At 37.8% G+C, this 13,400-nt stretch overlaps 1 protein-coding gene across 4 annotated transcripts in view; it reads left to right on the forward strand.

Annotated features, from left to right (window-relative positions):
- Window positions 1–8,623: 8,623 nt before the first annotated feature.
- LOC140617673 (maestro heat-like repeat-containing protein family member 1) overlaps window positions 8,624–13,400 on the forward strand; it is a 72,134-nt gene continuing 67,357 nt past the window's right edge. For 2 of the 4 annotated variants that reach the window (XR_012017858.1, XM_072799455.1), the window contains exon 1: window positions 8,624–8,771. The gene's annotated coding sequence lies outside the window, so the exon portion shown is untranslated. The remainder of the gene's footprint in view (window positions 8,772–13,400) is intronic. The other 2 variants (XM_072799456.1, XM_072799457.1) reach the window with 1 other exon arrangement.

Genomic DNA, 13,400 nt, shown 5'->3' on the forward strand with positions numbered 1-13,400 from the left:
CTAACTCCACATATGGCCTAGTGTACCATTCCAGCCTCTACCCAAACAAATCCTTAATGCTTCAGCCAAACCTGAGTACTTACCACTCCCCAAACATACTTTCTTCACTTTGGTGACTGAATCATTTTGGGACCACTTACCACATTCAGCTTTTTGTTCTAGGTTACTGGGGTTCTTGTCTCATGGACTCTATCAGTTTTTAAACTATACAAGGGTAAGTACCATATCTCCATTCATTTCTATATGATCAATAGAGCTGGCTTTTAGAAGAGAGTTAGATTGTGTATTTGTAACAGATGCTTAGCACTGTTTCTTGAATGCATTGGGCACTTAGAAATATTCATCTAGCATTCAAGCAGTCAAGGGTTTACTGTATTGTTTTTTGTTTGTTTGTTTTAAAGGTTTTATTTATTTATTCATGAGAGACACAGAAGGAGAGAGAGGCAGAGACACAGGCAGAGGGAGAAGCAGGCTCCATGCAAGGAGGCTGATGTGGGACTCGATTCCGGGTCTCCAGGATCACGCCCTGGGTTGAAAGTGGCACTAAACCGCTAAGCCACTGGGGCTGCCCTACTGTATTGTTTTTTAAATAATCTCTCCACCCCACGTAGGGCTTGAACTCACAAACCCTAGATCAAGAATCACACGCACTATTGACTGATCCAGCCAGGTACCGCAAGGGTCTACTGTATTAATATTTGTATCCTTGCACCTAATACTTGACACATGATAAATGAATGAAAAACAATGAATAAATTAATGATTGCAAGTATTTCTCCAAGGGTGAGAGGAAAGCAATCATAATTATTAGTAGTGGTAGGGAAACATTTGGAATTGTTACCCTGCTGTTGCTGGGCAGATATGGAACTCTGAAGGTTGACATTTCCTAATTCTAAATGTGAAATTTCAGTAAATTACTACCAGGTGAACAAAGTCATGTGGGCCATGGCTCTTGGTCTAAGTAATATACTCTTAGGTGTGATTAATTGAAAGGGAGTATAAAAGTTAAAAACAATGTTTGAAGGTTATCTGTTAGTGGTTAAAAGCACTCTAATTATCTTATGCATTACTACAGAGTCATGAAGTAGATTTTTAGAAAAATTTTCTGTTGTGGAAAATTTTAATCATATGCAGAAATCAGGAAAATAGTATAATGAGCCTTCCTGTATCCATCACCAAATATAGTTTATTAACTCATAGCCAATCTTGTTTCACATACACCCTCACCCATTTTTCCCTCTTCCATCTTATTTTGAAGCAAATCCCCAGACACATAATTTCATCCATAAATATTCAGTATATATCTGTAAAAGATAAGATCTCTTTAAAAAAAGCATAAGCACAACACCATTATCACACCAACCACCCGCACAATTCTTCTTTTTTTTAAAAAGATTTTTTATTTATTTATTCATGAGAGACAAAGAGAGAGTCAGAGACACAGGCAGAGGGAGAAGCCGGCTTCTTGAGAGGAGCCCAATGTGGGACTTGATCCTGGGACTCTGGGACCATGCCCTGAGCCGAAGGCAGATACTCAACCACTGAACTACCCAGGCATCCCACAATTATTCTTTAATATTATAAAATATCTTGCTATCTCCAAATTTACAATTATTTCATATATTTTCTTTACAGTGTGTTTGTTTGGATCAGGATCCAAATAAAGTCCCACTTTATGATTGATTTGTCTCTTAGCTTTTTTGAACTTTGATTTCCCCTTTCATCTCTTTTTTTTCTCTCTTGTGATGTATTTTTTTTTTATCTTTTAAAGATTTTATTTATTTATTTGACACAGAGTGCACACATTCAGGGGGAGTGACAGACAGAAGGAGAGGGAGAAGTAAGGTCTCCACTGAGTAGGGACAAGAGTCCATCTTGTCTAGGGGCTTGATCCCAGGACCCTGGGATCATGACCTGAGCCGAAGCCAGATGCTTAACTGACTTAGCCACCCAGGTGCCCCTCTTCTGAAATTTATTTATTGAAGGAACAAGGCTGTTTTCTCATATTTTGGATTTTGCTAACTATAGCCTCATGAAATTATTTAACATATTCCTCTGTTCTTTGTACTTCCTGTAAATTAGTAGTTTGTTCAGGAGGCTTGATTAGATTCAGGTTAGAGATGAGGAGAGCAACAGAGATTATGCTAGGTTCTTTGCTCAGGAGGTATGTCATTTCTGGTTGTCTTGTGTGTGTGTATGTGTGTGTGTGTGATGTTGGCACCCATTGGTCAGCTATGAATTGTCAAAATGATGGTATTATTATATTGTTGCCTTTTCTTTTATTAGGTGGCATATTTCTGTAAAGAGATGTTGCCCCTTATAAACTGTTTTTTGTTACCCAATGATACAACTTATATAAAAAAGTCTCAATAATTGCTTGATTTATTCTTTTTATCACCTTTCAAAATAATCTGTTTTTTGAAATACACTTCAAAGATGACCACTTTTTTTTCCCTTTAAGAATCATTATGAACTCAGAGGTGTAAATGCATTTGATATATTTCAATACATTGTAGTTTTTATCTTCATTAATGTGCAGAATGTCTCATCTTTGGCCAGAAGTTCTTCAAATTGGCTCTTGAGAGTTGTTCACATCATCTTAATCTTTTTAAAAAAAAGATTTTATTTATTTGTTCATGACAGAGAGAGGGAGAGGTAGAGACACAGGCAGAGGGAGAAGCAGGCTCCATGCAGGAACCCCAATGTGGGACTCAATTCCAGGACTCCGGGATCATGCCCTGAGCCAAAGGCAGATGCCCAACTGCTGAGCCATCCAGGCGCCTTTCATTCTAATCTTTGATAGATTCCTTACTCATCAGGATGGCAATAGGTTCCACACTCATCTTATACATTTTTGGCCCCAGACCTGGAATCAACAACTTCTCCAAATTGAAAAATGGTATTGGAGGCCACAATCTTGGTGCTAGTGGTAGATATTTCTTTTTAAATATTTTTAAAAATTGGGGCACCGGGGTGGCTCAGTTGGTTAAGTGTCTGACTTCAGTTCAGGTCATCATTTCAGGGTCCTGACATCAAGCCCGGCAATGGGCTCACGCTGGTGGGGGGAGTCTGCTTGTCCTTTTCCCTCTGCCCTTTCCCTGACTCATGCTTTCTCTTTCTCTCTCTCAAATAAATAAATAAAATCTTGAAAAAATATTTTAAAAAACTGACAGCTTTCTTGAAATATAATTTAAATACCACAAAATTCACCAATTTTAAGTGTACAATTCAATGACCTTTTTATTGTATTTACAGAATTTTGCAACTATTACCAAAATCTTTTTTCCCCCACCAAAATCTAATTTTATAACATTTCTATCACCTCCAAAGAATTTCATGCTTACTAGAGTCCCTCCTCATTCTCACTCCCAGACCTAGGCAACCACTAATCTACTTTTTGTTTCTATGTATCTACCTATCCTGGACATTTGTTTGTTTGTTTGTTGTTGTTGTTGTTGCTTAAAGATCTTATTTATTTATTCATAAGAGACACAGAAAGGCAGAGACATAGACAGAGGGAGAAGCAGGCTCCAGGCAGGGAGCCTGATGTGGGACTCGATCCCAGGACCCCAGGATCACAACCTGAGCCAAAGTCAGATGCTCAACCAACTGAGCCACCTAGGAGCCCCTCACTTCCTTGATTGTGTCTTTTGAAGTGCCACAGTTTTAAATTAGCAGTTTTGTTTTTATCTTCCCCTTTTGCTTTTTGCCCAATACAAGACCACAAAAATTTACTTTATGTTTTCTCCTAAGTTTTTTTTTTTTTAAGATTTATTTATTTATTCATGATAGGCACACACACAGAGAGAGAGAGAGAGGCAGAGACACAGGCAGAGGGAGAAGCAGGCTTCATGCCCGGGTCTCCAGGATCACGCCCTGAGCCAAAGGCAGTGCCAAGCCACCGAGCCACCCAGGGATCCCCTCTCCTAAGTTTTTGTTCTAACATTCAGATCTGTGATCCATTTGAGCTATTTTTTGTGTGTGTATAGTGTCTGGTAGGGGCCCGAATGATTTTTTTTTTTTAACCGAGGTTATCCAATTGCCCTAGCACCACTTGTTGAAAAGACAATTTCTTTCTCATCGAATTTTCTTGGTAGCTTTGTAGAAAATCAATTGACTATAAATGTAAGGATTTCTTTTTGGACTTTCGATTATATTCCATCAATCTATGTCTACCTTTATGCCAGTACTACACTGTCTTGATTATCTTTGTAGTAAGTTTTGAGATCAGGAAGTGTAAGTTCTCCAACCTTTCTTTTTTGGATTGTTTTGGGATTCTTTGCATTTGCATATAAATTTTACAACTAGCTTGCCAATTTCCACAAAAAAGGCAGCAGGGACTTTTGATAGAAATTGTGCTGAATCTGTAGACCAATTAGGGGAGAATATCCATCTTAATTTTGTTTAGTCTTCTGATCCATGGACATGGGATATCTTTCTATTTGTTTAAGTCTTCTTTAATTTCTTTCAACAAATTGTTTTGGGATGCCTGAGTGGCTCAGTGGTTGAGTGTCTGCCTTTGGCTCAGGGAGTGATCCTGGAGTTCTGGGATCGAGTCCCACATCGGGCTTTCTGCATGGAGCCTGCTTATCTCTCTGCCTCTCTGTGTGTCTCTCATGAATAAATAAAATCTTAAAAAAACCCAAAACAATGTTTTATAGTTTTCATTCTACAAGTCTTACACTCCTTTTTTTTTTCCAGTTTATTCCTAAGTATTTTATTCTTTTTTATCTTATTGTGAATGGGACAATTTTCTTAATTTAATTTTCAGATCATTGGTAGTGTATAGCAATGACAGCTGATTTTTATATATTGATTTTGTGAACTTGCTGAACTCGTTTATTAATTCTAGCTTTTTTTTTTTTTAGTGGATTTCTTAGGATCTTGTGTATATAAGATTGTGTCATTTGTGGATAAGACAGTTTAACTTCTTCCTTTCCAAACTGGATGTCTTTTATATCTTTGTTACCTAATTACCCTGGTTAGAATATTCATTACATTGTTGAATAGAAGTGGTGAGCATGTACATCTTTATTTTGTTCTCACTCTTAGGGGGAAAGCACTTGGTCTTTCACTATTAAATATGTAGGCTGTAGGCTTTCACAGATACTTTTTATCATATTGAGAGGAAGTAACTTCCTATTCCTAGTTTGTTGAGGATTTTTTCATGAATGGGTAGATAATATCTTTAATCCAATTTTACAAATAGGGAAACTAGCACTCTATTTACAGATGATCTGACTCTAAAGACCAAGCTCTTTCTTTTCTTTCTTTCTTTTTTTTTTTTAAAGTAAGCTTTATGGGGATCCCAGGGTGGCTCAGTGGTTTAGCGCCTGCCTTTGGCCCAGGGCATGATCCTGGAGTCCCAGTATCTGAGTCCCACATCAGGTTCCCTGCATGGAGCCTGCTTCTCCCTTTGCCTGTGTCTCTTCCTCTCTCTCTCTCTCTCTCTGTCTCTCATGAATAAATAAATAAAATCTTAAAAAATAAAAATAAAATAAGTTCTATGCCCAATATAGGGCTCAAACTCACAACCCTGAAATCAAGAGTCATAAGCTCTACCAACTGAACCAGCCAGGCACCCAAAGACCAAGCTCTTAATCACTGTGCTATCTCTCGATAGCGTACTCTTCCACTTATTTTCACACAGTCTCCTCTATATTCTTATTTTCTTCTTATTTTGTTAATATTGATGTTCTCCAGGATTCTTTGCACTTGTTATTCTCTCCTGGTCTTTGCACTAGTTATTCTCTCCTGAGGCAAAAGAATGGCTTTGATCATCACTTCTAACCTACAAATCGCGGTATCTCCTTAAACTCATGTATATCCTAATGCTTCCACATCTTATTCACTTGGATGGCTTTTTTTTTTTTTTAAGATTTTATCTATTCATGAGAGACAGAGAGAGAGAGAGAGGCAGAGACACAGGCAGAGGCAGAAGCAGGCTCCACGCAGGGAGCCTGACATGGGACTTGATCCTGGGACTCCAGGATCATGCCCTGGGCCAAAGGCGGATGCTCAACCGCTGGGCCACCCGAGCGTCCCTTCACTTGGATATCTAAAGAAATCTTAAACCCATCATGTTCCTAAAATTCCCTATTACCCCCTGTCCTCTCCCATGGGTTCCTCTTTCTATATTTTCAATATCTTTCTATATTTTCAATATTGAATGCTTCTTCCATTTACCTTATCCAAATCTGAACCTGGGAGTGATCACACATGCCTGCTTTTCCTTGGTCCTTCTCTCAACTCTTCTTTTTCTTCTCCTTTTTTTTTTTTTTTTAAGATTTTATTTATTCATAGAGATGCAGAGAGAGAGAGAGAGGCAGAGAGAGAAGCAGCTCCATGCAGAGAGCCTGACGTGGGACTTGATCCCAGGTCTCCAGGATCACGCTCTGGGCTGCAGGCGGCGCTAAACCGCTGCGCCACCGGGGCTGCCCTCAACTCTTCTAATCAATTGCCAAGTTCTGCCCTGTTTTAATCTCCAAAGTATCTTTATAATCTGTTCTTTTCTCTTCATCTCCATTGCTACTGGGTTGCTACCTCAAATCAAGTGAGGATTATTTTTCACTCCGGCTCTCAGTCTTGTCTTCCTCAAGTCCACCTTCCACATTATGAAGAGTGATGTCTCTAAATCACAAACCCTCTGATATGTAAGCCTATCAAAGACTCTCTGTTGCTACAGCATAGCAAACAAGGCCTTTCTTCCATTTACTTCCAAAATACAAGCGCATTTTGTACACTTCCACCAAATATCGAACTCATGAATGCACTTAAAGATATCAATCATGACAGCTACGTGACACTTGCATAATTTGGAGACATTATACATCATTTGAGTGATTCTATATGTATACCCCTTTACATATCATGTTGTCTCACACCTAAGTGTTTTTGTATACACTTTTATCTTTGTTTGAGAGGTTCCTTCTCCCTCCACATCATCCTCTCTACTCCTTTTCATGCTGAAAGACCACATTCACCAGCCCGTTCTCTCCGAAACCTTCTCTAACTTATACAGAATTAATTATGTGCTCTCATCTCTATTTTTTAAGAACATTGTACATGCCTATATTACAGTATTGTCCTATATTATAACTATCATGTTATTTACTCTTACTCTCTGAGATTCTTTGAGGTTAGCAATCATGTTAGATTTATCTTGAAAACCCTCACAACACCCATCATATAGACAATGCTAAAGAAGTTTTTCTAAAGTCACTTAAATTAGACTTTTTTCTAGAAACCTCCTTGCTTTTAATAGACCAGTTTCTAAATCATCAGTTTACATTTTTAAAAGAACATGCTTAATAATAACATTTTTTGGATGACAAAAGTGACATATGTTTATTTTAAACTGCATGGAACTTATAGAAAAGTCCTAGGAAGAAAATAAGAGTTCCTTATAATCTACCATCTGGATATGTTACCACTATGATGTATGTTCTTCCAGTTTTTTCCTGTGCATTTGTATATATGTGTATTTATATAATATAAACACATGTGTATATTCTGGATATATGTATATATAATATATAGTTGGATATATATATAAAACAATGTTATACACACTTTTGGTAACTTGTCTCTTTTTAACTTAATGTTATATGAACATTTTGTCATGTCACTACATATTATTTTACAAAATTATTTTTAATGACTGCACATATATATGAACTGTAATGTAAAGTATCTTTGTGGGTTTTTTTTTAAAGATTTTATTTATTTATTCATAAGAGACACACAGAGAGAGAGAGAGAGAGGCAGAGACATAGGCAGAGGGAAAAGAAGGCTCTATGCAGGGAACCTGATGTGGGGCTTGATCCTGGCATTCTGGGATCATGCCCTGAGCCAAAGGCAGATGCCCAACCACTGAGCCACCCAGGTGTCCCTGTATCTGTGCACTTTTGAGTGTCAAGAAAATTTTGAATTTTTTACTTATAAATAATGCCATGGTAAGCATATTTGTATATTAACCCTGTGCACACTTTTTTAAAAAAATTTATTTATTTATGATAGTCACACAGAGAGAGAGAGAGGGGCAGAGACATAGGCAGAGGGAGAAGCAGGCTTCATGCCGGGAGCCCGATGTGGGATTCGATCCCGGGTCTCCAGGATCGCGCCCTGGGCCAAAGGCAGGCGCTAAACTGTTGCGCCACCCAGGGATCCCCTGTGCACACTTTTGATTCAACATAACAAGTTTAAAAAATATAATTCATTCACTATTTTGTCAACACATTTATTGAATAGCTGCTATGCGGTAGGCATTTAAAAAATTTATTTATTTTAAAGATTCTATTTATTTGAGAAGGGGGGTAGGGACAGTAGGAGTGGAGAAGGAGGGCCAGAGGGAGAGGAGAAGCAGGTTCCCCACCAAGCAGGGAGCCCAACTACAGGGCTCCATCCCAGGAGCCTAGGATCATAACCTGAGCCAAAGCCAGAAGCTTAACCCACTAAGCCACCCAGGTGCCCCTGCAGCAGGTATTTTAAATAAATTATAATAAAGCCATTTCTCTCCAGGAATCATATTTGGGGGAGGGGAAACTCTAGTCCACCTTAGGTTCTTTAGAATAGAGCTGGTGGGTTAGTTCCAATGTAAGCATTCCAGGTTTGGTTGCTAAGATGTGATTATTTCTCAACAATTGGGTCGTATTCCCAGGAGATACTTCTTCTATGTCATCTTAACTGCTTCCTTGTAGTGCTGTTGTCTATCTGGTGTGGGTGAGAAGGACAGAAATAGGGACTGGAGCGGGGTCAGGCATAGAGAAGAGGTGAGTCTGAACATGAGAAATGAAGTAGAACAGTGGTCATGTAAGGGTAGCAAAGGGTCGGATTCAAGGGGCATTTAATAAGTAAAATTCTCTGTCCTGGCAGGTTTGTGGGTGGTGTGGGAGAGAAGTCAAAGATGACGAAGACTCAAGTATTGCCCAGAGTTAGGGATTAATTTTGGGATGGAGAGAAGATAATATGTTCAATGTTGGATGTGTTGAGTTTTAAGTACTACAAGAAATAAAGAATTATAAAATACCAAAATAAGGTTTTGCAACTCAACATCTGGAGAGAGATATTTTTTACTCTAAAAATAATATGAATTTATCCTCTCTTTCTATATATATTTTAAAAGATTTTATTTATTTATTCATGAAAGACACAGAGGGAGGCAGAGACATAGGCAGAGGAAGAAGCAGGCTCCCCTGTGAGAAGCCTGATGCAGGACTTGATCCCAGGACCCTGGGATCACAACTTGAGCCAAAGGCAGATACCTAACCACTGAGCCACCCAGGCATCCTGGCATCCTGTCTCAGTTTTTTTTTTTTTTAAGATTTTTATTTATTTATTTATTTATTTATTTATTTATTTATTTATTTATTTATTTATTTATTTATTTATGAGAACTACACAGAGAGGCAGAGACATAGGCAAAAGGATAAGCAGGCTCACTCTGGGTAGCCTGATGCAGGACTCAATCCCAGAACCTTGGGATTACAACCTGAGCCAAAGGCAGACACTCAGCCACTGAGCCACCCAGGCGCCCTGTGCCCCTATATTTTTCTAACAAAAGTCTAAAGTTCACCAATTCTCTATATTCCTTCTAAGGAAGATAAGGATCTTAGACTCTCTAATCACCCTACAACCTCACCTTTCTCATCGTTTGTGCTGTGTTGTCTAATGGTTCAATTTCATCATGATTTTAACCCCTTCAAGTTAGTTGTGATTATTATATTTCAGTCAATACTACTTAAACTTACCACCTTCTCAGGCTCCTAACAGAAAAATTATACATTCAAATTAGGATAATTCAAAGAGAATTTAACAAATAAATTAGAGCAACTATCTCTAACAAGTATGTGTGAGTAGAGATTAAGAAACCTGCAAGAAGCGGAGCTCCAGTGGCGCAATCGGTTAGCGCGCGGTACTTATACAGAAACCTGCAAGATAGTATAATATGCTGGAGCTAGTAACAGCCAGAGTTTTATCACCCCTAGGCCTGAAAGGATCTGGGGAGGGAGCAGTCTTGGAAAGCTGAAAGAAGCATTGTGCATACAGGGCTATCTTGAGAGAAGCAATGACCTCAATACACCCTGTCAGGAGGAACCAGGAGAATGCTGCTATGACATGACCATCCTTTCTGCAGTGTCCTATCAGGGCTCCCCATTGGCAAAACTTAATTGCAAGCCAGAGGACAAGGCGGTTTACTTGATGTAGCCTCCAAAACATTTAACAGAGTGAAGAACAGTGTAGGGAAGATCTGGAGAGCCAACAGAAGATACTCAGTTTACCAAGTGTTTTACTTATTCTTTTGTTTTGTTTTACTTATTCTTAGTACATATTTAATACATTTTTTGTATCCTTCTCTTTTCCAGATTTATTTTATTCCTTGCTGAAAGAAGGAAGTATATTAGTATTTCTTTCAATGGGGGCTTATGAATAATAAATTTCTTAGCTTCTCTGAAATGTCTTCATTTTGCTCTCACTCTTGAATGATAGAGATGAGTATAAATTTCTAGATTAATATTTTCCTTCAAAACTTGGAAGCTATTATTGCTTTGTCTCCACTAGTGTTGCTGATGAGAAGTCTGCTCTTGGTCTGGTAGTCTTCCTTTTGCAGTTAATCTTTCTTTCTCTGAATAATTTAGGATTCTCATGCTTTCTTTGGTCTTTTATTTTATTCCAATGTATCTAGATATGGATTTCTCTTTGTCCTGTGAAAGACTTGGTGCGCTTTTTCAATAGGAGGATTCATATTTGCTTTAATTCTGAAAGATTTACAGCCACGATCACTTCAACTATGACCTCTTGTCCATTTGCTCTATTCTGATGTTCCCATTAAGCATTTATTGGAGTTTTTCATCCATCTCTCTAAATATCTCTTTTTTATTTTCTTCCCTATGTGTCTGTGCTAGATTCTGGGTCACTTTTGCTACTGTGTCCTCCAATTCACTAACTTATTCCTTGGCAGTGTCTAGTCTACTATGAAACTTGTCTACTGAGTTGTTCAGTTTCTGTTTTTCTTTTCTGTATCATCTTTAAAAAGTATAACTTCTTGTTTCCTTCATGTAAAATCCTGTTTTTGTCTTACAGTACCTATTTTAACTTTAAAAAAATCTATTTTGTTAAAACACAGAAAAGTGCATGGAACAAGTATGTAGACCTCAAGGATTTATCGTAAAGCAAATGTCTGTGTCTCCACCAGCCAGCTCTCCCTATTGTGATCCTTCCTATTCATTACTCCCTCCCAAGATAACCATTAATTAAAAATATTTTATTGTTGAATTATAGTTGAAATACAATGTTATATTAGTTTCAAGTGCACAGCAGAATGATTTGACAATTCTATACATTGTACAATGTTCATTACAGTAAGTATAGTTACTATCTGTCTCCATACAGCATTATTGACTACATTTTTTACTATATTCCTTATGCTGCTGCCTTTCCATTTCTGTGACTTATTTATTTTATACCTATTTTATAACTATTTTTGTCTTTAGTTGTCTTATAGACTGTCCTATAATCTGGATTTGACTGATTGTGTCCTCATTTTAGATTTAAATTAAACTTAGTGGGATCCCTGGGTGGCGCAGCGGTTTAGCGGCTGCCTTTGGCCCAGGGCGCGATCCTGGAGACCCGGGATCGAATCCCACGTCGGGCTCCCGGTGCATGGAGCCTGCTTCTCCCTCTGCCTGTGTCTCTGCCTCTCTCTCTCTCTTTCTCTCTATGACTATCATAAATAAATAAAATTAAAAAAAAAGATTAAAAAAAATAAATTAAACTTAGTGAGCAAAAATACTAAGCATGGTGATATATATTTCCCATTGCACTGTCAGGAAGCACATGATATCAGTCAGTTCTTTTACTGGTGATTTTAAGTTTGATCACTTGGTGAAGGTGTTATCCATCAGATCTCTCTTGGTAAAAATGCTTTTTTCCTATTGTAATTAATGCATAATATATATAGTGATGCTTTGAGGCCATGTTAATATCTTGTTCCATTGAACTTTCTTGTCTATATCAATTATTTCATCTATAGTTGTAATTCTATCATTCCTTCTATATTTATTAGCTGGCATTTAAAAAAAATGGAATCCCTCCTCCACCACTATAATTACCATGCATTTATTAGTTCCAATTTGGGCCCATGTGTTCCTTTCTTTTTCTTTATTCTTTCTTTTTTACTTAATGGGTTTTAAATCTATTATCATCATTCTTTTTGATGTTCAAACTGTTGCTCATTTGGCTAGTGAGAGAACTCTTTAATCTGGATCTTCTGCATTTTTAATGTACACCCATTGGATTTTTGAGCACTTCCCTATTTCTGGCACAAAAAGATAGAGACCAGTCTTGTACTTTTCTTACTCCCAATCAGTAATCAGCCATTTCTCCAAGAAGGTTTCTTCCTTTTTTTTTTTTTTTTTTAAGAGTGGGGTATAGAGATGCCTGAGTGACCCAGGCAGTTGAGCATCAGACTCTTGGTTTTGGCTCAGACCATGATCTCAGGGTCATGAAATTGAGCCCTGAGTCAGGCTTCCTGCCCTGCAGGGAGTCTGCCTCTGCCTCTTTCTCACCCCTGCCCCTCTCCTGCTCCCCACCTTATGCTCGAGCTCTCTCTCTCTCAAATAAATAAAATCTTAAAAACAAAATGGGGTATTAATGTTATGTAGAAAGTAGGTCTGGGTAGCAGGTGTGCTCATTGCTATTGGGGTGTCATTGCTTCTGGGCCTCTTCGGTGGACGGAATACTTTAAATCATGAATTCTTACTTAATTTACTTAAAATTAATTAAAATTTGAGCATCATGGTCTCCCATTCCATATTTGCATCTACCTTCTTCCATGGTAACAATCCTGTTTCCTGAAAAATAGTATATTTACTACAATATACACAATAGTTTCAGAACTACATCTCCAATGACACTACCAATAACAAACTTATTAAGTAAAGTTCAAGTTCTTTATAGGTTTTTTTTTTCCTTTAGGATATATCCCATTAAGGGCACACGCTTAGAATATTGTGTTTAAAACTTACTTGAATAACTTTTCTCCATAGCTACACAATCAGTTTCAAAGATTTATTTATTTATTTGAGTGAGAGAAAGAGAATGAGTGGGAGGGGGGGAGGGAGAGAGAATCTCCAGCAGATTCCACATTGAGCATGGAGTCCAACATGGGGCTCAATCTCATGACCCTGAGATCATGACCTGAGCCAACACCAAGGTTCTGAAACTCAACTGACTGTGTCACACAGGTGCCCCCAATATTTCCCTTTTTTTAAACATACTATGCATATTCATTTGATGATGAGGAGGAGGAAGAGGTTGGCAACAATGATTATCATTACTATTATTTTATTTACATCTTTGAGAGACTGTTTTACAAAATTAATCTCCTCTGAAGTAATTTC

This window comes from Canis lupus, chromosome 25 (assembly GCF_048164855.1).
Source record: "Canis lupus baileyi chromosome 25, mCanLup2.hap1, whole genome shotgun sequence".
NCBI lineage: Eukaryota > Metazoa > Chordata > Mammalia > Carnivora > Canidae > Canis > Canis lupus.